Source organism: Plecotus auritus (genome assembly GCF_963455305.1).
Source record: "Plecotus auritus genome assembly, chromosome: 5".
NCBI classification, from domain to species: Eukaryota; Metazoa; Chordata; class Mammalia; order Chiroptera; family Vespertilionidae; genus Plecotus; species Plecotus auritus.
Window position 1 is genome coordinate 32279731 of NC_137776.1, and position 27185 is coordinate 32306915.

The 27185-nt window shown below is 41.1% G+C and overlaps 1 protein-coding gene across 1 annotated transcript in view; it reads left to right on the top strand.

The window, feature by feature from the left end:
- Positions 1 to 6462: 6462 nt before the first annotated feature.
- CAB39 (calcium binding protein 39) overlaps positions 6463 to 27185 on the top strand; it is a 77454-nt gene continuing 56731 nt past the window's right edge. The window contains exon 1 of the mRNA XM_080667733.1: positions 6463 to 6833. The gene's annotated coding sequence lies outside the window, so the exon portion shown is untranslated. The remainder of the gene's footprint in view (positions 6834 to 27185) is intronic.

Below are 27185 nucleotides of genomic sequence, written 5' to 3' on the forward strand. Positions count from 1 at the left end.
CTAGACCCTCTCTTCACCAGGCATTCCTTTCCACTTTCCTGTCTTGAAAATACAACCTATGCACATTATTTCCAAATCTCTCATTCACACCTAAACCCACTGTCATCCAAGTGTCTCTTCACCCATTACTCCATTTGTACAGCTCTTTCCAAGGTCACTAAAATGCTCCTGTTGCCACATCTAACCGATAACTTCAAACCTTGGTATTACTTGATCCTATTGCAGCACTAAACTATTCTTTCTCTTGAAATGTGCCTGTGGGACATAATCCTCTCCTTTTTTCCCCCCTATCTTCTGATTGCTCCTAGATGATATTCATCTATCTAACTAACTAGCCATACTCTCCAAAAGCTTGGTTTCCATCCCATATTCTTCATTCTCTCCTACCATATATATGCATCAAATCACCAAATACTGCCTTCTAAATACTTTCTTTTTAATTATTTCATTCTTGCCCATGTCCCTGCCATAGTCCTAGCTCAGGCCCCATTATCTCTTGCCAGGATGGCATTGCCTCTTACTGACCCCACTACCACTGATCAGGCCTTCTTCTCATCCATGTGGCATTTCTAAATCTAAAGTACACATCTGAGCTTGTCATTCCATGGCTTAAAGTTTCAATGTCCACTTCATCCAACCTCTTTTCATTGTCTTCATGTTGAAACTCAGTCTTCTCAACATGGGTGAAATGGCTTTTCATCATTGGACTTTTGCTCATCTCTCCAACCTTACCTGTGCCAACTCCCCTCCTCAATCCTGCTATTAGTGACAGTATGGATGGACCTTGAGGACATTCTGCTAAGTGAAATAAGCTCTACAGAGAAAGACAAATACTATATGTTCTCATTTATATGCAGAATCTAAAAGAGCTGAGCTCATAGAAATAGCAGAATGGTGGTTGCCAAGGGCCATGAGTAGAGAAAATGGGGAGATGTCTGATCAAAAGGTACAAATTCCCAGCTATAAGATAAATAAGGTCTGGGGATCTAATATTCAGCATGATGACTATATTTTCTACTAGAGGCCTGGTGCATGAAATTCGTGCACTGGTGGTGGTGGGGAATCCCTCAGCCCAGCCTGCCCTCTCACAGTCTGGGACCCCTCGAGGGATGTCTGCCTGCTGACTTAGGCCCGATCCCCAATCTGGGATCCCTCACTCCTTACCACCCACCTGATCACTCCTTACCACTCAACTCATTACGGCTCACTGCTCCTTAGCAGCAGGCTCCTTAGCACTCGGCTCGCTGCTCCTTAGCGCTGCTGAAGAGGCAAGAGACGCTCCTGCCACCACTGCTGCACTCGCCAGCTGTGAGCCCAACTTCTGGCTAAGCGGCTGCCCCTCTGTGGGAGTGCACTGACCACCAGTGCTCATCATAGTGACCAGTCATTCTGGTTGTTCTGCCGTAACAGTCACTTAGGCTTTTATTATATAGTCTAGAGGCCCAGCACATGAAATCATGTGTGGGTAGGGTCCCTAGGCCTAGCCTGCAATCAGGGTCATCTGCTTGCTTGCCAGTCCCCAGTCCTGCCTCATCACTACCACCCACCCTGGTTCCCCATTAGCCATCTGGGTGAACGGAGCCTGCGAGCTGGGGGGAAGGACCAAGAGGTCTGCCTTCTGCCCGCTCGCCAGTCCCGTCCCACTGCCACCCACACCAGTTCCCCATGTTCCCCATTGGCCATCCAGCGATTGGAGCCTGCAGGCTGAGGGGAAGGACCAAGAGGTGGTCAATGCACCTCATAGAGACTGGTCTATTGGTTGTTCTGGTCGTTACACCGTAATGATTGCTGGCCTTTTATTATACAGGATAATTGAAAGTAGATCTTAAATGATATCACCACACACATACACACAAAATCAAAATTATGTGAGGAGATGAAAGTATTAACTAACCTCACTGTGGTAATCATTTTGCAATATAAACATGTATCTAGCCCTAGCAGGGTAGCTCAGTTGCTTAGAGCATTGTCCTGATACACCAAGGTTGCAGGTTTGATCCCTGGTCAGGGCACATACAAGAATCAACCAATGAATGCATTAATAAGTGGAAAAACAAATCTATGTTTCTCTCTCTTCCTCTCTATCTCTCTCCCCCTTCCTCTCTCTAAAATCAGTAAATAAAATTTTTTAAAACATGTATCTAATCATCATATTGTACACCTTAAACTTATATATGTTATATGTTAATAATATCTCAATAAAGCTGGGGGGAGGGGTAATAGCAATAAAAAATTCTCCTCCTCTAAGCTCTACAGATTGGAGAAAATGTGCACTTCCCCAAATTCACTGTGTTTTCTGGCTTTTGGTGCTACTTGAATGGTTTTGCTTGAGCATTTCTCTTCATCTCCAACTGGCTAAATCTTATTCATGCTTCACGTCTCACTCTTTCGTATTGCCTGGACTACAAGCTCATTGAGTTGCTCAATGTCTCATTCCCACTGCTTGTGCTCAGTAATTATGTGCTCTCAGAAAGTATTTGTTGAGTAAACAAAGCTTCAATGAGCTTTAGAGCAGGTTTGGTGGGTACGAGGCTATGGGAAGGGTGGGTAGATGGGAGGAGCAATTAAACAGGAGAGTTATAAAGTTCAAGCTTCAAAGGTACGGTGGTGGTGACCAAGAGACCCCGGGTGGGGCTACCCGAGTGATTGTTGAAGGGGAGTGGAAGTGAAGGTCACTGGAGCAGAGAATAGGAGGGAACTATGATCCAACACATGAGATGAGTGGTACTTATGTTGCCAAGGAGAAGTTAGGTATGGAGTGGGGTAGAAGGGAAGCTGTGAGTCAGGCTCCAAAGTCTTTTCACAGGTGGTGTGATTAAGGAGGGGAGGTGCCTTCATCTCATGACCCAGCTTCAGTGGAGGAGAGGAAGGAAAATGATAGTGATGGAAGATTTATACAAGACCAACCATGACTCCGGAGAATGGCGACCCTGCCTTCTGACCCTGAGATGTATGGACGCGGCACAGGAGAGTTGAGGTGCCTCTGTGAAGAGGGTTTCAAGGTAAAGAGGTGGATGAATTTCCCAGAAAGAGGTTGTGCCTACAAATATATATATATATTAATCGAATGGGCTTTCCAGAGACCCAGTGGAAGGAAGAACATGTAAATTTAAGTGGTCAAATGACAGGGGTCCTTCTGCTTTGGCTTCAGAATTTGTTCTTGCTGCAGAAATTTCTGCTGTCTTGCTGGAAACCTGCTCTGACCCTTTCAGTAAAGGGATAAAAAGTTTGCATATGGGGTTATCCACCCCCATGCAGACACTCATTCTGTGAGAAATTGGGTCTTGACTTGTTTTTGTGGGATGTCAGCACAACCAAGGCCGCCCTTTGGGATTACAATAAAAGAGGACTCCTATCTTTAAAAAAAAAAAAAAAAAAAATGGAAAGAAAGAAAGATGTAGGGATAAAGTCCTTATTGAACAAAGTCTCAAAATTAGATAAAACTGCCAGTCCGCCTCTCAGGAGGGCCTGGCAGCTCCCTGCCATGGTTACTGGAAAGAAGCAAAGAGCAGGTCGGGACCAGCCTGCTCAGGACTTTTTGTCAGCTGACTTCTCTCTGGCCTACGCGACTACGGCTTTTCTAACAGCTTCTAATATGCTTGAGATAATTGTCTGTGGTTGGGATGGACTTTACTTTTAACGTGTCGATATTTTACTTATATTTCAAACTTTTTAATTAGGTTTTCCTTATATATATACTAGCAATATAGTCTAGTTTTCTTTTTGTGTCAGTTGCTTTATTGAGGTTTTGTATCAAGATTATAACGAGAACAAGAATAATCGGCACCCTCCAACCCCCTTCCCAGACCAATGGAATCACTATATGCATTTCAACAGGAGGCCCCAGTAATTAAGCTAATTATGTGGACACTAGAGGCCCAATGCACGAAATTTGTGCAAGGGGCTCGGCCCTTGACGCTACGGCTTCGTCCGGAAGGACATCCAGTCTAATCAGCATATTATGCTTTTATTATTATAGATTATAGTTTGAGAAGCTGCCCCAGGCCTTGTCATTTACTGAAAACTGTTCCTTCCCTAACATCAGTGTAAGCAACCTGGCTCTCAAGCCAGCACTTCCTTCATTCCAGCTCACTCCCCGAACTGTGCTGGTTCCAATAATCCTTTCACCCACCCTTTCATGGGTCCTCCAACTCCTACAGGATGTCTCCCTCCTACTGCCTGCACCTCCACCCCCATTTCCTCACTGCCTCCTATATGGCTTGGATTCAATAGTCGGCCATTACTATTATTCCTTTCTTGTATACACTCTCTCCTTCCTTTGCTTTTTCTCTCTCCATGGAGTTCCCTAACAAAAATAACCCTGGCTGAGTACAACATCTTCCCAGTAACCTGTGGCTGGTGAAAAACACAGAATAACCCTGCTGACCGGTTCTGCTTCACTCCTCCTCTTCCCTCAAACTTCCAACAGCTCCTCCCTCCCAGGTTCTGAGCTGATGATGTTGCTTCCCATCCTAAAATAAAAAACACACAAACAAAAAGAAAGAAAACAAGCAAACAAAAATTCCTTTGACCCTATATTCTTTTCCAGCTACCACCTCATTTCTCTGCTCCTCTTTAGAATAAAACTTCATGAAAAAGTTCTCTACACTCATGTTCTCTCTTTCTAAAGCCCTATTCTCTCTAGAGACCACTCCAGTCAGGCTTTTCCACCCAACTCTGCTGAAACAGCACCTACAAAGGCCACTGGTTACTTCTATGATCCTGATGCCCATGGCCAATCACCAATACCAACCTTGATGGAACTATTAGCCAGAGTCAGTGTCATTGATCCATCCTCCATCCCTTGATCTCCTGTGTCTTTTCCTGCCACCCTGGCTCTTCTCCTCAGCAACTTTTGCTGGTTCCTTGTCATTTCCCTGAACTCTCAAGTATTGGGGCTTCCTGCTCTTCCTTGACTTTGCCCTTTATTAACACTCACTCCCTAAATTGTCCCATTGAGTCTTGAGATTTTACTTGCCCTGAGCATTCCCAAAATTCTATCTCTAGCCCAGACCTCTCCTCTAAACCCCAGCTTCTATCCAGTTTGGGTGTCTAACGGTCAGTTCAAAGTTAATATGCCCCCAAATATATTCCCAATTTCTTCTCTTCACATCTGCTTGTGTTTGTCTTCCCCATTTTACCAAATTGTAATTTCCAGATGCTTAATAAAATAATAACAAACAAACCCTTAGAAATAAAATTCTGTCCACTCTACCTTTTAAATGCCTTTAGAACCCAACGACTCTTTACTCCTCCCTGGATGGAGCCTATCTTCTGTCAACTGGATTATTTCAAAAGTTTTCTAACAGGTTTCCCAGCTGAAGCCTCATGCCCTTCAGACTGGTCTTCACAGCACAACCAGAGTGGTCCTTTTAAAATGTCAGACCACATCCTTTCTTTGCTCAAAACCCTCCAAATAGCTTTCCATCTAATTCAGAGTAAAAACAACAGAGGTCTCATTTCAGCCTATATGGTTCCTGTTCTCTGCTCATCTCTGCTCTCTTCCCACCCTCAGGGATCTCACCTGGCTGGGGTCTATGGCATCCCACCTCAGGGCCTTGGTCTTTGCTGTTCCCTCTGCCTTTCCATGCACATAGGGCACAACATGCTCTTTATTCATGTAGCAGCTACCTCTACAGGAGAGCTATAAATAATAATACCCTGTACTCTCTCCCTCCCTTGGCCTGTGTTGCTTTTCTCCATAGCACTGAAAACCATCCAATGTCATATATGTGCTGTTTATTGTTTGTCTCAGGAGCAGGGAATGTTTTGTTTACTGTCCCACCACCTGAAACAGTGCCTGTCACATAGTAGATGCTCAAAATCCCTGTCCAACTACAAAAAAAAGAAAGAAAGAAAGAAAGAAAGAAAGAAAGAAAGAAAAGTAAACATATACAACATTTTTATGTTCCAGGCTCTGCTGTCTGCAATGCCTTTTCTCCTTCATCCTCATAAGCCTATGTTCCTGTATTCTTATACGTGTGTGAGAAAAACCCAGACATAGGGACAGGAAATAGCCCATGGAGACTAATGGTAGAGCTGCGGTTTAAATCCAGGCTGTTGAATCCTATTAATCTGGATCATTCTATCACTGTCCACACTCTCTCTCAGAGGACGCAAAAATGAGAATTACCTGTCCCTCATAAGGATTACAGTTTCAATCTACACAAAGTCGGCTCTTGGTCTTTAGCAGAAATAAAGCTTTGTTAAGAGTTGAGGAAGTGGTTGTGGAAAGTGAGCGTGAGATTCCTCCAAGAACCGTGCTTACACAGAAAAAGGGGTGAGCACCAATATTTAAGTGGCAGGTAAAAGAAGAGGAAGCTCCTATTCTCAGCTTCTGCATTTCTCTACGTTCACTCCCTATTCACCCTGGCCAGGGACTCCGGCGCCGAGTCCGCCCGGTCGCCAGGGGGCGTCGGAGGCCGAAGGGGGCGTTGCGGCGCCGCCCGACGTCGCGCCCTCGGCGGCTGCGCAGTGCGCACGTCAAAGCCGGGCTCTGTCCGGGAACGGGGAGCGGCGCGGCCTGGGAGAGACCGATTCTCCGGGAGCCGGGCGAAGGCAAAGGCGGCGCCGGCTCTGCAGCAGCAGCCGCAGCCCAGGCGATCGAGCACAGCAGTGAGGCGGCCGCCGCGGGAGCCCCAGGGCCGCCATCTGCCCGCGCAGCCGCCGCCGCGGGAGCCCGTCGCTGGGAGCAGGAGCAGGCGGAAGACAACGGAGGGGCCGAGCGCCCGAGCCGTGTCGCGGGGACCGAGCGAGCAGCCCGAGGCGGCGGCGGCCGAGGACGGGGACGGCGACGACGCGGAGGCTGAGAGGGAGCCGCCCGGCCCAACCCCGTGAGTGACCCCGGGCCCTGCCCTGCTTGAGGCGCGGACGCCGGCTCGGCTTCCGCCTGCCCTGCCCGGCCCGTCACCGGCCCCGGGGCTGCCTCCATTTTCTCGGGCCGCTGCGGCCCGGCCTCTCGCGGAGCCTTCCCTCCTGCTCTCGCCGACGCCGCGCCCAGGGGCTTGCGGCGGGGTCTGGGCACCCGGGCTCTCCCGCCGCCCTTCCGCGGGTCTCTAGCCGGGCAGGCGGCGTGGGGACGTCCCGGCCGGAGGGCAGGGAAGTGCGGACCGGGCCAGCTGTCACTCCCATCAAAAAACACGGACCCCCGGTAAACTTTCTGTTATCTGGAGGCAGGTACTGTCGCCGTGCTATTCCTTTTGGGAAAATGCCTAACTGACTTCTGGTTAGGAATTGTGCGGCCGGAGCGTTCCCGAGTTCGGTTGAACCCGCCCGAGCGCAGTCTGCGTGCAGGCGCCCTGGTCTTCCGCTCTGGAGGGATTCAAAGGTGAACCCAGGCCCGCGGTCTCCTCCCGCGAGGAGCTTACGCCCTGGTGTGGGTGATAAGAGCAGTACACAGATAATCCGATACCAGGAAGGAGGCGATAAAAGTCTTATGAAAGAACTGCAAGGTGCTAGAAAGAAATCCAGGGAAGACGGGACCGATCAGTCACTTCCGCCTAGCAGAAATCTGGAAGGCTTCCTGGGCGAGGCTGTGCCCAGGGGAGTGTCTTTAAGGCTTAATGGGATTTGGGAATGAGGGTTGCAGAATAGACAGCATGTAGAGAGGAATAGCAAAGCTAGAGGGCAAAGGTAAAAAGGCATTGTGTAGAAATAGTGGATAATTCACTTTGTTGCCCAGGACCTTGGTAGGAAGTGGGGGTGTGCTAAAGAGGTATTTGGGGACCTGATCCTTGAATGCTGGAGAGGGAGCTGTTTGAATGGCATTCTACAGGAAACTTAGAGCTCATTTCTCAGTGACTCATGAGCCCGGAAATGTAAGTTAGGGGGTATTAAAGGCGCTCTTGTGAAAGAAAGGGGAGAAGGAGGCCCAGTAAAGAGTTGGCATTCTGTGGCTTGAATATAATACAGTTTGAGATCGATTTTGACAGCTTCCCAGATATTTAAGTAAGTCCACGTCCAGTCTAAGCTAAGTACCTTTTGCAGAAAGCTTCATTAGGTATCAGGCACTTAAGAAGTAATGGGAAGATGTGTTTAAAATAAAGTCATCTCCACACAAGGTGTTTCTGTTGGTGCAGTTCACTAAAATGCATCAAAACTTCTTGTATTGTGTATTAGGTGTCTGCACTTTGGAATTACTGACCTGAACATAACTTCTTTGAGATGACATTTGTGCAAAGCAATCTAAATTGATTATTTTAAAAATCAAATTGTTGCTAATATTCTGGGATAGAAAGTTGGACATGGAACCTTTTTTATAGAAAGGTAAAATTTCTTTATTTTTAGTTCTGAAAATCTTTATAGGAGAGCCAGAAACAAAATTCTCTAGCTTTATTTCCTACATTTAAAAAACATTACTAGCAAGTAATTAGCTGTATTTGAAGTCTAGAATCTATGGAAACAGTTTAGAACCTGTGTTTTGTAAGCAGGTATTTGTTGTTTGCTTATATGACAAATGAACGTCAACTTTTTCAATTAAAAAAAAAGTTGTTAAATGCAGGAAATACTGGAAAATTTTTAAAATTTATATAATTTTATCACTTAGATTTGGTTATTGTTAACATTTTTTGCATATTTGCTTTTAAGTCTTTTATGTTTATTTTTTCTTTACATAATGAAATAAACTGTATATATGTAACACTTTTAAGCTTTTTTTGCCATTAAGTATCTTCATGTAAAAATATTTTTACCCAAGTAAGAGAATTCTTCTTAAATGTATTATTTTCTTTCTGACAAGGTTGCATTATTTATGTCAGATAAAATGCAGTAGTCATGCATTTTATTTAATAACTGCTATTGTGGACAGAATTTTTTGTAAAGGTTTCTTGTTTAAAGTATATTTATTAACTTCTCTGTATAATTTAGATCCTATTGCTTGTTGAATAAATATTACTTAAGACACATCTTGTCATCAGGTATGGAAAAGATCACACATCTCTGACAAATGAGAGGATGTACTTTTTAAAAAGGCATTATAAAAAGATTACTTCCATAGCTGTTATATCTCCCACACAATGTATTGTGCCTCCCATTTCTACACCCCACTCTCACAAATAGTCTTTATAGGGCCATCTATATAGGCTAACTACTTTTGATCATGACATTACAGAGGTTCAGGCTAGATGCATTTAGTTTTCTGTTGGCATTTCTAAAGTAAATATAGAATTTGTCATGAAATAATTTGCTGCTGTAACAAAAGGGACTTCTTGTTTTATTTCAGGCACTGCACTTTAGTTCATTATCATTTTAGACTGCAGGTTCTTGTTTAAACCAATTTTTCCCCCCATGTGCTTTTCATTCTAAAATGTATTAATGAGGTCTCTGTTTCTGTTTCTAATGACATAAAAAGTGAGCTGCTGAGCTAGATTGTATACATTTTCATAAAGTCAATATAAAAGAATAGCCGAGAAAGTCCAGCTTAAAAATTGGGTTTAGTTTTATAATTTGGTTTTATTTGAATCTTTATTTGTATATTGCAAATGTATATGCCACAGGCATCCTTTATTACTTTTGAATATTTACTAAAGTTTTTCTTTTGATCATCTTTTGTAGGTTATATATTTCTATTACTTTGCCTTACTTGCCCAAGAGCCTTTTTTCCAAAAGGAGTTGATCACTGATCATTCAGGTTCACCATCTGCCATAAAAATACAGATTCAAATCCAAATTGCCCCCCTACCTGACCTCCACAGCATACAAAAATAAAACTCAATATAGGGTAGAATTTCATTTCAGGTAGTGTATTCTGGTTACGTTTCTGGTGGTGTTTTTATTTTTAAAATCTATTTTTCCCTTGTCCATGGCTCCTTTTAATTAGGGATTTGATTTTATGAATGTTGTCTTTGTTATAAAAATAGGAGTGTCATAGATGGGTTAGTATGGATAATGGCAAAATGTTGGTAAAACTTTGATATGTGATGAAATTGTGGGAAAAACAGTCAGATATCTGACCCTCTAGCTTGGATTGCTTGTCACTTGTTTCGTTGTTCCATTATTGAGGTGTAAAGATCCTGTGTTTGTGTGGATGCATATCAAGCCAAGTAGCCTAAAAATTGCATAATAATTTAGTCATCAGTCTATATTTTGGTTTTTATTGGAGAGAAGATTGGTATTGGATCCATCTCGAATTTAAGAAGGAATTGAGCTGTATGAGAGTTCTTTCTTTGAGTGTCTCACCACTCTAATGCCTATCCAAACTGGGCCCTAATCATTACCTTTATCAGTCCATATAGTATGGGGTGGGTAAAGTGAGGCAAATATCTCTACCACCAGCATTTGTAAAGTAGACCAGTCTGGGAGGAAATAAATGTTCTGTTTGTTTCTCAGACCTTCCAAGTTATTGAAGGACTGAGTGACATATAATGGTGATGAAATTAAGGTTAACAGCGTGTTACCATCAGCATTTTGTTTTAGAGTGTGCATATGTGTGCATCGTCCTCCAGTGTGTTATTTCTATCTCACTGCGTTTCCTGGCCCCACTGTGCTTTTAACTTTCTCTAGAGATAGAAGAAGTCTGATGAAGGCAGAATTGTGGTTTTTTTAGTAACTGTGGTGTTAAGCTAGCAGAGGAAGGAGGAATGATATGCAGAGAATTGTAAGAGGTCATTCAGGTGTGAAGTGGCCCCAAAGGAGGGAGGTAAAGCCTCCCCTAGCCGTTTATGTTGGCAGTGTCTAGCACATAGCAGTTTGCGTAATCCTTAATACAGTAGATGGTGTCTAACTTGAGATTGTGTTTGTGTTTGCTTGTTTATATGTATACATGCATTTTCATATGCATAGTTACAAAGATGAGAAAATCTAGTTAACCAAAGTTTAGTGGCTGACTGGTTTTATGGTAATTATTCCTTGGGAGCGTTATCCAGCAGATTACTTGGTGATGACCAAGAAAATATAATGCAAAACATCACAACACTGATTCTTTTGATAAAATGTTCATTGGAGAAGCAACATACACATTTTGTAGCCTGATCTTAATTAAGTGGCTACTTTATAACTTTGTCTGATGAATTGTAGCTTGCTCTTTTACAGGGTGCTATTAACATGTTGGTCACTGTTCTCTCCCTCCACAGATTATGTATCAGCTGTATTTAGGCACAAGGAAGAAATAGCATGAACAGATTTTTGTTTACATGTCTCTAGTTAAGGCTTACTCTGCAATTTACAGTATTCTGAGACTCAGTGGTTAAAAGCACAGATGCAGCCAGACCCCCTAGATCAGCCTTGGGCAAACCACGGCCCGCGGGCCGGATCCGGCTGTTCTATCCGGTTCTCTTGCTCTCCCCTCTGCTCCTTTACTTTGAATTTATATTAGTTCACACAAACACTCCATCCATGCTTTTGTTCTGGCCCTCCAGTCCAGTTTAAGAACCCATTGTGGCCCTCGAGTCAAAAAGTTTGCCCACCCCTGCCCTAGATGGTTGAACCCTCAACCTGCTTTGGGCTCTGTCACTTTAGGCAGGTTCCTTCAACTTCTCTCTAGCTTAGGCTCCTTGGATAGGAGTGGTATAGACCATATCTGCAAAGATTATAAGAGGACTTAAATGAGTTATTACATCTGATGTGCTTATAACAGGGCCAGGCACATACCAAGTGGGGGACAAGTTCTGTGATGGTACTGATGCTACACTGTGCAGATGGAAGAAACGTGAGAACTTTAGAAACCCTCTAGTCAGAAAGTTTTTTTCTGTAGCTGAGAACACTGAGGCCCACTGTAACTCGAGCAGTGTGTGGCTTTGAGCTGTAACTGGTGCTTTCTGTGAAGTGGAGTCACTTGTTTAGGGTCATGCAGTTTATTAGCCACAGGACTGAGCTAGATAGAGCCTGGTTCTCTTATATTCTTTATCCAGTTGGCTTGAAAAAAATTGCTTTATACTTTATTCAGTAATGTCTTCTTTCAACCTTTTCGCTAACATTTACAAAGATTATATTCACATCCCAAATGTTCTTTGTTTCGTAAATCTTGTTTTAAGGTGCTGAATATACTAACGTCTATAATTATGATTATAGCTGGAAAGTGGTGTGGGGGGTGGTTGTATGAAGTTAAAAGTTGAAATAGTCAAGGGAGATGGACAAAAATAGATTGAGGGAGAAAATTACCATTTCAGTACCATTTATTGTAGGGCAGACCTCTGAGGTAGGTAGTCTTGTCTCCCAGCATCATTACAGATGGGAAATGAAAGTGAGGAATTGTTCAGGGTCACACAGACATTGCACAGTTGAGCTAGGATTTGAACCCAGATCTGCCTCACTCCAAAATGTGTTTTATTTTCCTCCCTATGTTCTTTGTTTCTTGTTGGTAATTTTTTATTTAGTACTTTAGAGTGAAGGTTTGTAAATATAGCCTAATGAGGATTTAAATAGGTTTCTAGATAGTAACCACGTGTCATAATGCAAAATAAGATGATTTATTCTAAGTACTCTAGTTGTATAGAATCATAATTTGATTAGTGGTTTTATAGTTTTAGTTAGTCCAGTAGTGTTTATTTTCCATGTTAGTCTTGTAGAGGAGATGGGAGGCCTTGAGTTATAGTGGGAAATGCAGAAGCCCGGGAATTGGAAGATCTGGCCTGGGTCCTGACTCAATGACTAATCATGTCACTCTGGGCAAGTCACTCCACCTTTCTGGGCATTATCAGTCATCCCATTATTCTACTCTAAGGGGACCAGATTGAAAGCCCTTCAAGTCCCTTGCTCTTATTTTCAGTGATCCTATGTGTAGGCTTTCTGACTGCCCTTTTTCCCTGTACTAAGTACTGCTCCTTTTTGTCTGTGGTCTTGAAATCAGTTTCTTTATGAGAACTTTCTGGCACGTAACCATACTTTAACATTTTTTTCTCCTGGTTGGTCAGGTGCCTGGTGTTATATACCACAGTAGGGTAGTTCTCTGCTTCAGGGAATGTAATATCAAAATGTGTATCCTTAAATTTTTTACTTTCATATTTATGAATAAATGGTTAACAGCTAAATGTTATATAGTTGTAAAGTACAAGCTTTTAGTAAGTTAACGATTAACAAAATCCTCAAGCCTCACATCAAGTTTTACTGTCAACTTTTAAGTACCATAAGCTATGAAGTTCTGTGAGTTCTTTGTTTTGAGGAAAGAAAAACCTTTAACCAAGGCAATGGAAATGGAAAAGAAAGGACCAAAAAGGTAGAATCGAATTTGAGGATGTGAAGAACATGCATAAGATAGTATGCATGGCCATAATTGGTACTAAGCCTCTACCTACATAAAGGTGGTATGCTAGCCTTGATCATAGGATTGTTTCTAGCCCAGGGTTCTACCAGTGAAAAGAGATGACGGTGATGTTCACCACCCCTGAGCATTCATAACTCCTCAAATATATATTATAATTTGTTCCACAAGCAGTTTTTATTGCCTATTAAACTGGATTCTGTCCTATATACCCGTCCCAGAGGGCTCCTAGTCTAGGTAAACAACTGTTCCCTTCTTTGATGGCATGTTATCGGCCAGTTCATTTACTTCTGGATTCTGCACCAGGGAGACAGAAACTCACTAACATGATCTTTGCAGATCTTTAGACTCTGTTTACAGTGTGGTTTTTTTCTCTGTTCAGCCTTTGTTCCAGTGCAAGTTATAAGTTTGTCCTCTGTATGTTTCATCTCAATAGACTTCCTATGTATGTAAGTTTTGTACAGTAGATTATAATTTATTTGAATTTCAGGTTTCTTTTTACCTTTCTTCATATCTTTTCTCTAGTCTTTTCCCTGTTTCATGTTTTCAAAGTATAATACATTGTTTCTGTACATATTTATTAAATGATACAACTCCGTAATGTTCTGATAAAACTGCTCAGCAGAGGTGAAATACTTAACCAAAGTAAATTTTCTGTTAATTTTATTTATCTCTGCTGTATTTGTGCTTATTTGCTATAATAGCTGAAGCTAATGAAGACCCTTTTCCCAATAAGTTTACATAAAGCAGTGTTTCCCACATTGTGTTTTGCAGTACACTAGTTTTATGAGAAATTAGGAGCTATTGGTTGGAAAGGTTACAGAATGAAATATGTGTTTAGGAAAACACTGAGTTAAAAACAGTTAATCAGATTTGAAATTTGATGGTAGTTGTGTAATTGTGTTTCTGTAGAGTTTGTCAGGGTATTTATTTATTTATTTATTTATTTATTTATTTATTTTTCACAGTGTAAGAAGTTTATTTAGCCTTTAAAAGAGAAAGTCACAGAGGCAGAAGTGAGCCAGCTGGGCTGCGTAAACTCACAAAACAAGTTACAAAGGCAAAAGAAGGTCCCTGGGAGCTTAGGGGAAAGAAAGCAAAGGATACGTGCCTAAGGAAAGAAGTGGGGGAAAGGTGGGCATACTTGAGAGAAAGCGTGCCAGGGTTTTTAATAATGTGCATTGTGACTGTCTAGGAAGGAAATACTGTGTACAGTATTTCCTAATTTGCCAAGATTATTTGGTCACAAGAATACCCCCTCCTCTAGAAAATACAATCAAAACATCTTGAAGGAAGGTTTTATTGCAAAACAATTTGGAAATCCCCTTATTTACATACTTATTAGTATGTAATTCAAAAACTTTTAAAAAGATTTGTTGATTTGAGGGAGAAAGAGGTAAGGTGAGAGAGAAAGAGAAACATTGATTTGTTGTTCCACTTATTTATGCATTCATTGGTTGCTTCTTGTATGTGCGCTGACCAGGGATTAAACCTGCAACCTTTGCATAATGGAATGATGCTCTAACCATTGAGTATCCGGCCAGGGTTCAAGTAAATTACTTTGTGATTAGAATAATTACTTCTATCAGGTCTGGAATCCAACTAAGGTTGGAATAATTTATTTTTAATTTAGAATGAACATCTTAAATGAATGGCTTTTCAATCCTTTTTTTTTTTTTTTTTTTTTAATTTCAACCCACGCTGAGAAATTACATTTTGCTCAGTGACCCAGCACATACATTAGCACACTGTCCAAACTGGAAAAGAAGTTTCATGAAACAATACCTAGACCTTACTAGAGTGAGTGTGAAAACTAAAGCTCAGCCTAAAGATAAGAGGAAAAACTCTAACCTTAGAATTTCCGGATTTTGTTTCTGCTTGTGTTTTCTTGGCCCGTTGTGAAAAGCCAGTTTTACCTCAAGTAGAGCCTACACATAAAGTAGTTGTGAGGATTCAGTAAGAAATACTTTGCACAATGTGTCTGATATGCTAAGTGCCCAATACATTTTAGCTTTTATGATAACTGAAGCTCTAGAGCTCTTCCTGCTGCACCGTACACACACTTTCAAAAGTATTTTAAGACTTTGAAAGTGTTGAAGCAGCCTTCAAGTGAACTTGGACTCTGATATGTAGCTAGATGTATCATTGGTTGTGATCTTAGTTGCTGAGCTTTATGCTATATTATTGTATGTAATTTATTCTTTTTTTTAATAGCACCTTAAATTTAGAAGAATCTTCATAGCATGTATTTAAATACTAATATGTACATATCTACACCAGTAATTAAATTGGCATGCTTATAGTTTCAATTCACTAGAAGGACAAGGTAAAAATTTCTATTCCATGTTTTATCCCCGTTTCTGCAGTTTTTTAATTCCTTCATCGTCAGTATTTTATATTTCTATTGGGGGTTTAATTTTGTAGAAAAGGGACAGTTAGAGGAAATTAACAATGGTGGGAGCCAAATCCAGTTTGTAGACTGTTCCCTGTTGTCTTGAACATAATTGGCTACCTCATACACTTATATCACCTACTGAGGTATTTTGTATTGTTTAGCCTTGGTTAAATGTTTTTCTGTTTGCTTCTTTTATTGCCCATTTGTCCTCATTATGTCCTGAAGTTGTTAAAATGAGAGGTTCTAGTCAGCATCACTGAGGCATGCCAATTCAGTATGAAGGTAGCATAAAGATTCTCTACTTTTGTAAACAAAAGGAATGAAGTAAAAAGGATAAATACAGGGGTGGGCAAAAGTTGTATGTGAAACACAGAGTTTGTTCTTGTATTATTATTTATTAACTAGGGGCCCAGTGCATGAATTTGTGCACCTTGAAAGGAACTGTGGGCTGCGAGGCTGCAGTGGGCACAGAGGCAGGTCTCGGCCCATCCTCCATGCCCCTGCCCGGCCCCTCCCACCATGGCCCGGTCCACTGTCTGCCGGCAGCCCCACACCTGCCACCACTGCTCCCACGCGCTGACGGCGCCGGCCCTGTTCCCACCCGCTGACGGCGTGGAGCAATTGGGACCAGCGCCAGCAGTGGGTGCGAGCAGTGGCTGTTGCCCCCAATTGCCCTTCAGGAGCAGGGGAAGGTGGAGAAGCCCCCAAGGGCAATCGGGGCTGGCAGCTGCCGCTCACACCCGCTGACGGCACTGAGCGATCGGGGCCAGCGCCGGGCGCCGGCAGCAGGTGTGAGTGGTGGCTCTGGTGCTGGCAGTAGGTGCAAGTGGGGCCAGCGCTGGCAGCAAATGCAAGCGACAGCTCTGGCGCCAGCAGCAGGTGCGAGCACCAGACAGGACCGTGACATGCGGGAGCAAAGAATTTTTAGTAACCACCAGAGGCTTGCCCCGATGACAGCAGTCTGGTGCCCCCGCTCACCTGCTCCACGATCCCACCGTGGCCGATGCCCACCATGTTCTGCTCACGCCCGCTGGTGGTCAGCACACGTCATAGCAACCAGTTGTTCGGTTGTTCTGCTGTTCGGTCTTTCCACTGTTCGGTCTATTTGCATATTAGCCTTTTATTATATAGGACTAGAGGCCCAGTGCACGAATTCGTGCACAGGTCGGGGCCGGACTGGCAGGGGGGAGGGGCATGGGCAGTTGGCCTGCCAGCCCCACCCCCCAGTTAAACTCCCATTGAGGGGACAATTTGCATATTTGACTTCCATTACATAGGATTATTGTATTATTATTAACCTACTTTTGCTCACCTTTGGAGTTGCTAACATAGTACATATAGGATAGTACATATAGGTTACCTGCTGGTATAAAGTTTAAGACCTTCCTATATATTTACCTCATTTAATCCTATAGTAACCCTGTTTTCATCCCCATATTTTCAAGTGAGTAAACGGAAAAAAAGAAGCTAAATAATTGTTCTGAAGTCATATACCTAGGAAGGGGCCTGAGATTTAAAACCTTGGTCCCAGAGTGTACACTTGTAACCCACCATAATCTGTTGCCTCTCCCGCATGGTACTAGAATATAGAATCATCCTGGAACATAGGAAATTTCTGTTATAGAAACAGACGAGGTCCAATCTTCTGGTCAGGGTGTATGATATCTAGGACACAGAACTCTCAGAGAACTGAGTTACTGTCATTGGTCTTTGAGGAGATGTGAAGAGAGGGAGCTGTGCAGGAAGATTAAAGAAGCTAATGTACTGTTTTTCAAAAAAGGGGAAGGGTGAGATCTATAAACCATAGAGACTAGACCTGATGTTGATTACTGGACAAATCCCAGAAGGAAGTCCTTAAAAAAGTTTTGGTTTTTGGAAGCTACCATCCATTACTATTTCCTTTCCTCATAGGTTTTTGTTAAATGTCTTGGATAAGGGTGTAGACAGGATATGGATATCTGCAAGGATTCATAGTTTCATATTTGAGATCTGAAAAATGTTAAGTTGTATAATTTAAGTTGAAATATCTAGGATTTTAAAAGTCATTTTGATATTTTTATAAGGTAATTTTACTTACATTCATTGTATTAGAATATAGCTATGCAAGAGCTTTTCCTAAGCTGTAAATGGCAACATTAGTCGCAAACACTGACCCACATTCCTATGCCTTGTCTTCTCAAATAGGCAAGAAGGAACTAGAACTGGTAACATTTTCCTATATGTGCACATGGCAAAGTAAGTACTTCCTAGTTTTATATGTTAAAAAATCATGCATCCCTGTTCTTTAAGGTTGATTATAACCCATTTATTTACTCAAGAGCTAGTCTTGCTCTTGTTCCTGAAGACCTGAGTTAATGGGAAGAAGGTTAGACAATAGGAGAGTGCATTCCTTCCTCACAGAAGCTAAAATCTTACAGAAGAGGGGTGAAGATGGAGAATAGCTTTTTCTTTTTTATCGTATGAAAGCCCTTCTTCCCCCTTTTTTTAATCTGCATGAGTTTATTTGAGCCAAACTGACAACATAGGCTGGGGAACAAGATCTCAAATGCTCCTCGAAAGTTTCCCCATTTTAAAAATTAAATGTAGTAAAAGGAAAACAGAGGAATGAATGTGCTTAGTATAGGATATTATATACAAGTAACTTGGAAATTTTCCCAAATTAAATTATTGCCATAGGTGTTTGGAAAGGGCAAAACTATCTTTTACAGAGGCTTTTATTATTGGGAGGAGGAAGAAATAAGAAAAATGGAGGAGAAACAAGTCATAGGAGTACATCTAGGAGGAAGTGACCAGAAAAGACACTGGGTCTAAAATGTGTATGTTGTGGACAACTTTGAAAGATCTAAGGATATAGGCCCTGGTTAGGTAGCTCAGTTGGTTAGAGTGTCATTCGATATGCCAAGGATGCTGGTTCGATCCCATTCAGGACACATACAAGAATCAACCAAAGAGTACATAAATAAGTGGAACAACAAATTAATATTCCCCCCCTTTCCCTCCTCTCTCTCTAAAAAATCAATTTAAAAAAAATCTTAAAAAGAAAGATGCAAATGGAGAACTGGTTGCTTTTCAAAATTGTCTTAAGTTGAGCACTTGAATAGATTGTCAGTCATGGAATATATTAAGTATATATTAAAGGCCATGGCCTCCCAACCAAAAAAGAAAGGGGTACTCCAGACCTAGATTATAAAGAAATTAGTTCTTTTTTATATTTTTTTTTTTGGGGGGGGGGAGTATCAATAAATCATCTGATTTATTCTAGATCGTAGAAAAAAGATACCAAATTCATGTTATAAAACTACCATAAACTCTTAAAAACCTAATAAAATGTAAGAAAAGCAACCTGATAAGACATTACAAAGGACGAAAACTCTGTTCCAATTTCACGTGTAGAAATAGCCATGAAAATCCAAAGTAAAACACCAGCAAGTTTAAATAGGAAATTCTTTAGTTAAGGAGAACAAGGCAGCACTTTGTATTTACTGTGTGCCAGGCATTGCTCTAGTACAGTGGTCGGCAAACTCATTAGTCAACAGAGCCAAATATCAACAGTACAACAATTGAAATTTCTTTTGAGAGCCAAATTTTTTAAACTTCTTCTAACGCCACTTCTTCAAAATAGACTATCCCAGGCCGTGGTATTTTGTGGAAGAGCCACACTCAAGGGGCCAAAGAGCCGCATGTGGCTCGCGAGCCGCAGCTTGCTGACCACAGCTCTAGTATATTTGTTAATTCTCATAACAACCCTAAGAAAGAGGTTGTTATTACCCTCATTTTACAGATGAAGACAGGCCAAAAAGTTAAATAATCTGCCCAAGGTTAAACTGATGGTAAGTCACAGAGCCTTGGCTGTGAACCTTTATTGTACGGCATCACTATACTGTATATTGAAGACTCATGCTACTTCATCCCAATATGTGCCAAGATAATGATGTTAATTCAGCAGTTCTTCTCAATTCTGAACTCTATAAAAGTTGTAGAAGATAAAAGAATATCTGCCTTAAATGAACAGCAAACAACCTACTAATGGGAAAACTGACAGAATTCCCCTTGGAATCATAAAATGAAATAAGAATGCCCAGTAACACTTCGGGTATTACCCTGGGCAGTGCAAGAATATTAGGGAAAAAATAGTGGAAAATAGCAGTATTTGCAAAACCAATCAAATCAATTGGAAAACTAAAAAATAAGAGTTCAGTAAAATAGCTGTATGCCACATAAAGATATTTTAAATTTGGTAGCATTTTTCTTGCTAGAAATACCCAATTATAAAAATGTTGGGAGAAAAATATCATTAAAGGGACAAAAAGTGAAATGCCTCAGGTGGAGGCATCTATATGAAATGTTTGAGATCTCTATGAAGAAAATTGTAAACATAATTGAAGAAAGACTTAAGAATAGAGGTTTACCATATTCTTGAATATGAATCTAAGCAAGAAAATTTCCCAAGTTAAATTATTGGCCAGAAAGTATAGTCCGATTTTTTTAAAAGTCACTAGGGAGCTCACTAAATGGTATATATGCACCTACTACATGAGCGAAATCACACATCAGTGGGGAAGGAGAAAGGATTTGTTTTTTAATTGAGGTAACATCCTATATAATAAAAGACTAATATGAAAATTGTCCCCTCAACCTGGAGTTCGACCAGGGGGTGGGGCCAGCCAGCCAACCACTCACAGCCCCTCCCCCCGGTGGCCCTGCCCCGGATCAACCCCCCACCCCGATCGGGGTTGGGACCTGCCCCTATCGGGCCTCCCCACCCCGATTGGGGACAGGGCCGGCCAGACCCCACTGTGCATGAATTCGTGCACCGGGCCTCTATTTTAGTTTATAACATTATATAAGTTTAAGCAGATGTGCATTATAATTGAACATCTGTATATACTACATTGTGCTCACCACCAAATGTTAAGTTTCCATTTGTCATCATGCAGTTGATCGCCTTTATCCATTTCACCCTCCCTTCACCCTCTGCTCCTCTGTTGTCTGCCCCTAAGAGTTTGTTTTTTGTTTTGTTGTTTGTTTTCTCTAATTCCACATATGAGTGAAATCATGTGGTATTTGTTTTTTTATGTCTGACTTCTTTCACTTAGTCTAATACCCTCAAGGTCTATGCATGCTGTTTCAAATGGCAGGATTTCATCTTTTCTATTGCTGAGTAGATTCTGTTGTATAATCTATATATATAAAAGGCTAATATGCTAAGTGTCCCCATGGGAATTCGACCGGGAGTTCTATTGCTTGCTATGATATGTGCTGACCACCAGGGGGCAGCACAGAATGAAGGAAGGCCCCGCTGGCAGCCAGGGAAGGGGGGCCCTGGCCAGCATTGGGGAAGGGGAATGCCAGAAGTTCCCAATTGGCCCTGATCACCAGCTAGGCCTAGGGACCCTACCCGTTCACGAATTTCATGCACTGGGTCTCTAGTATAACACATTCTTTATCTGTAAGTGGACATTTAGGTTGTTTTCATGTCTTGGCTGTTGTGAATAATGCTGCAGTGAACATAGGTGTGCTGTTATCTTTTTGAATTAGTGATTTTGTATTCTTTGGATAAATACCCAGAAGTAGAATAGCTGGGTCATAATTTTTGAGAAATCTCTGTTTGCCATAGTGGCTGCACTAATGTACTTTCCCATCAACAGTGTACGAGGGTACCCTTTTCCCCGCATCCTCTCTAGGACTTGATAAGCCATTCTCATTGCAGTTTTGACGTGCATTTATTTCCCTAATAATTAGTGATGTTGGGCATCTTTTCATGTGCCTTTTCACCATCTGTATGCCTTCTTTGGAAGGAGGAAGGATTATTTAGCCAGACATGATAGACAATTTATTCTGTGGGAAAATCAATTTTTATAATTAAGCTACCCTTTATGTAAAGAAATCAGTTGCAAGAATGAGTTTTAAAAAACATAAAGTAGAAATAAGAAATTTATATGAATATTTTCAGACCTTTGGATAAGGAAGCAAGTGACTGAAAGGAAAAAAACTAAAATAAATCTGAAAAGTTTTACATGATGATAGACAAAGGGTTAATATTTACCTCAGAATAGTAACAGCTCACACAAACTGATAACTGTTGTGTGTGGTTTTGTGTGTGTTTTAATTTTTTCTTAAATGCCACCATGGGCATATTATGCAAGTTAAAATTTTAACAGTATTGCTATCATTTTATAAATAATTGAGACACAGAAGGTAAATGTTTTACCCAAGGGTTTTGGCACACACCTGAACTAAACAGCAGAACTGGAATTCAAACATGGGTCTGATGAGAGGTTATGCTCTTAACCCATAAAGCATCCTGTTTTTCAAACAAATTGAAGGCTAAAACACTAGATAAGTGGGCAATAAATTCTGATAGTGGCCAAATAAAAGAAATGCAGAGAAGGAGAGATTCTAAATATAAACACCTTATTTTCACCTGATTTCACTCTTCCTCCTCTTATATGTAGCTTCTCAGGAACTATTGAAGAAAGAGAAGCTGGGAAGTTCTAATTTTTGAATAGTTGGTATTGGATGCCATGTAACTCAGAAAGGACTGTTTAGGGAGATGATACACCAGAATTTGACTAGCCAGAACAAAGACAGCAAGATCAACTCCAAGACTGTGATGAGTTAAAAAAAACAACAACAGCCAAAACCGGTTTGGCTCAGTGGATAGAGCATCAGCCTGCGGACTGAAAGGTCCCAGGTTCGAATCTGGTCAAGGGCATGTACCTTGGTTGCGGGCACATCCCCAGTAGGGGGTGTGCAGGAGGCAGCTGATCAATATTTCTCTCTCATCAATGTTTCTAGCTCTCTATCCCTCTCCCTTCCTCTCTGTAAAAAATCAATAAAATATATTTTTAAAAAAAACAGCCACTTAGGAGTAGCATAATTTTTCCAGGAATTGGAACCCTCTGGATCCTTTGTAATGCAGGCTCTGGTCCTTAGTACACTTATCTCTTCATTTCTCTGTAGAGTATAAAAGTTAAGGTATCTTACTTAGTACAAGACATGAAGAATAGCCCAGCTGATATGGCTCAGTGATTGAACATCCACCCAGAAATGACCCAGGAACCGTCATGGCACATGCCCAGGTTGTGGGCTCAATCTCCAGTGGGGGGGCATGCAGGAGGCAGCCAATCGATGATGTTCCTCTCGATGTTTCCATCTCTCTAGCCCTCTCCCTTCTCTTTAAATAAAATAATAATAATAATAGAAGGCTGGAGTGCAATTAAGTCATTACTTTTCTGATGCTCTATACTTACTCATATCACTGAACTTTTTATTAAAATTGATACCAGAGAAGTCCAATTAACCACTCTACTTTAACAATTAGCTGAGCTGGTGGGTAGCACTATAACATTTGCCTTTGAAAATTGAAGAGCTTAACCAGGACTTCATTTTTTTGTTGTTAATCTTCACCTGAGGATATTTTTTCCATTGCCTTTTAAAGAGAGTGGAAGGAGCGTGGAGAGACAGAAACATCGATGTCAGAGAGAGACACCGATTGGTTGCCTCCCGCACCCATCAGGACCAGAGCCAGGGATCCAGCCTACAACCAAGATATGTGCCCTTGACTGGAATCAAACCCATAACCCTTCAGTCCTAGGGTTGATGCTCTCATCACTGAGCTAAACCAGGTAGGACTAGGACTTCATTTTAAATCTAGTTGGTATAAATTGACTTGAAGGCTAGGTCAGTGTTTTCCTCAGAAAATAATACTGTGTTTAACATGCAGACATATTTAATGGACAGTGTATTATATCATAAAGTATAGTTTTTAAATTTCTGATATAGAAGCCCAAATAAAAAATAAATTAAAAACTGATAGAAGTGAGGTACATGGGCTGGATCGAAGATGGGATGCTCACCTGCTCTAGACCTTATAGGAAGCTCTAAAAACCACTGTGCAATTCATGGCTAATTTCATTTTAGTTTGAGAAAATTTCAAAGCCTGGATCACCAATCTCCTACTTTTAAGGAACAAACTCAATCTATGCACTCCACTATCCCTAAGAACACCTATAGAAAACAGAATTTTAATTAGCATTAACTTATTGTTTGAACTAAGATTTTGACAGGAAGGTAATATGGTTATCAATAACCTCAACATTTGGGAGATAAAGTTAAAAACCAAGAAGGTAGATTTTTGAGGTCTGCACAGAAATGGTAATGTCTATTTGTGTTTTGTTTTTGATTTGTGTGTGTGTGTGTTTTAATTTACCTTTATTGTTGAATGTATTACAGCTGTCTGCTTTGTTTTTTGTTGTTCTTTTCCCCATTGACCCCCTTCTCCCTAATACCGCCCCCCCCCCCCAAGCCTTTGCCCACAGTATTGTCTGTGTCAATGGGCTATGCATATATGCATATAAATTCCCTGGTTAATCTCTCCCTTCCCCAACTCCACCTTCCCTCTGAAATTCATCAGTCTGTTCATGGTTCTATGTCTCTGAATCTGTTTTACTCATCAATTGATTTCATTCATTAGATTCCACATATGAGTGAGATCATGTGATACTTATCTTTCTAGGACTGGCTTATTTTAACGCTTAGTATAATAATCTCCAGGTCCCTGACTGGCTTATTTCACTTAGCATAATAATCTCCAGGTCCATCTGTGCTGTTGCAAATGGTAAGAGTTCCTTCTTTTTTACTGCCGCATAGTAATTTCACAGATCTAGAACAAACACTCCAAAAATTTATATGGAATCAAAAAAGACCCCAAATAACTGCCACAATCTTCAGAAAGAACAAAGTTGGCAGAATCACAATACCAGATATGAAGTTATATTACAAAGCCACCGTAATCAAAACAGCCTGGTCCTGGCACAAGAACAGACATATAGATCAGTGGAACAGAACAGAGACCCCAGAAATCAACCCAAACCATTACACTCAATTTTTAACAAGGAGGCAAGAGCATACAGTGGAGTAAAGACAGTTTCTTCAACAAATGGTGTTGTTGAAACTGGACAGGTACATGCAAAAAAAAAACCAGACCACCAACCTTTACCATACACAAGAATAAACTCAAAATGGATAAAAGACCTAAATGTAAGTTGTGAAACCATAAAAATCGTAGAAGAAACCAGAGGCAGAAAAATCTCAGACATCTCTCATAGCAGTATGTTTACCGATACATCTCCTAGGGCAAAGGAAAATAAGGAGAAAATAAACAAATGTGACTACATCAAAATAAAAAGCTTATGCACAGCAAAAGAAACCATCAAGAAAGTGAAAAGAGAGCCCACTGAGTGGAAGAATATATTTGCCAATGATACATTCGATAAGCAGTTAATTTCCAAAATATATAAGAAACTCATACAACTTAACAAAAAGAAGAGGGATAATCCAATTAAAAAATGTGCAGATGACCTGAATAGACACTTCCCCAAAGTGGATATACAGAAGGCCAAGAAACATGAACAGATGCTCAAAGTCACTGATTATCCGAGAGATGCAAATTAAAACAACAATGTGGTATATCACCTCACACCTATAAGAATAGCTATCATCAACAAACAAGTGTTGGGGAGGATGTGGAGAAAAGGGAACCCTCATGCACTGCTGGTGGGGATGCAAACTGGTGCAGCCACTGTGGAAAAGAGTATGGAGTTTCCTCAAAAAATTAAAAATGGAACTCCCATTTGACCCAGTGGTCCTACTTCTAGGAATCTATAATAATAAAAGTGTAATATGCTAATTAGACCGGGTGTCCTTCCGGGAGGAAGCCGGGGCTGCAGCCAGGGGATCAAGACAGCTGCCTCAGCCGCGACAGAGGGATCCAGGCAGCTGCAGCTGTGAAGGCCTAATCTTACATGAATTTCGTGCATTGTGCCTCTAGTATATCCTAAGAAACCTGAAACACCAACCAGAATATATGCACCCCTAGCTAAGATTTGGAAACAGCCCAAGTGCCCTCAGCAGATGAGTAGATAAAAAACCAGCAATAATGTCTATGTGTATGCTTTTTTGCAGATTTCAGAACACTTTCATAAATACTTGGTTTAGTCACCACATTCACTTGAGTTAGTAGCATTCTGCTGAAATAGTAAAGGAAAAAATCAAATGTCATGTTCAAAATTTTTCTACAAGGAAATAACCTTTTAATGTAAGTGAATGTATCTATTGTTGCTCTTCTGAATGTTTTGGGGCCTATACCTAAAACTTAACTTTTTATGCTCCCTTGGATATAAGATGTGTTTGCTGTGCATTTTAGATACAGCTTTCAGATAAAAAAGCAAGTTTTCCCTAGTGACTATGTTGTGAGGTCAACACTCACCTGGAAAGTACCACTCCATAAAGTTGTGGAATGTTCTTTGAGCAATAAATGAAGGCATGTGGTTATTCTGTAAACAGAACTTGGGTTTATGGTGAGTTTTTCGCCACCTTCTGCCTTCCTTTTTGCTCAATACTTTATTACCCACCAGAGCTTCATGAAATAACAAAATAATTTTTGTTTCCTTGTGATTGTTTAGATTATTACATAAAGCTCTCTCATTAATTGTAATACATTTTCTTACTCTTATCCAAATTTACTTTTTGTACAAAACACAGTTAAAGAAGCATCTCCTCTGTTAAAGTTTGAGACCTTCAGCACAGAGTGTTCAGTGTATCCTCTGAATTTGCTACCCAGGTTATTTTATGGATTTTTTTCATACAGTCAGGTGGCATGTCTTAATCTTTGGTCTGTCTGTCTGTGTCTGTGTCTGTGTCTGTCTCTCTCTCTCTCTCTCTCTCTCTGTCTCTCTGTCTCTCTGTCTCTCTCTCTCTCTGGTTAATTCTCACCTGAGGATATTTTTCCCGTTGCTTTTTCAGAGAGAGTGGATGGGAGGAAGAGAAAGTTGGGGATGAGGAGAGAGAAACATCGATGTGAGAGAGACACATCAACTGATTGCCTCCCACAGGGAATGAACCCACAACCCAGGTACGTTCCCTTCACTAGGAATCAAACACACTACTGTTCGATATGCCGGCTGACGCTCTAACCACTGGCCGGACAGGGCAGTCTTATATAGATTTCAGTCTTCCTGTGTGTATGCCTCATATCATAGCTGTGTTCTACGTCCTGGAACAACTCCTAGTGAATGTGTGCCATAAGATGAGGCATGACCACATCTTTTGGTCCGCAAGCTAAGTTTTGGCTATGGCATTGGGAACTTTTCTCCAAAAGTTCAAGCAAGAGCTTTTATATTTGTTCATGCCAGTCATTTGACACCTAAATTTCAGTTACTTCCTCTAAAATGAAATGTTTTATAGCCTTATTATTTCACCTTGAATTTTTCTCAACCCAGGTCAAGACTCCATATACTAGTTAGTATGTTGCCATGGAGGGGTGGAAAGGATATATTGACTGTTTAGAAGTCTCAGAGAAATCATCCCTGGGTAAAATGTTCCACGTGATCTCTACAGGGCCATGTCATTGTTTATTCTGTGACTCTAAATATACTTCTGTTGGAAAAAGTCTATTTACAATAAATACCACCACAAGGTGGCCTTTGAGCATTTTAAAAAGAAAACAAACCTTCAAATCTCCAACTATGGTGCTTTAGCTAAGGCTGGTTTTGTGGCATGTTGGTGCTTTTATGGGCGTTGGGCCAGAACAGA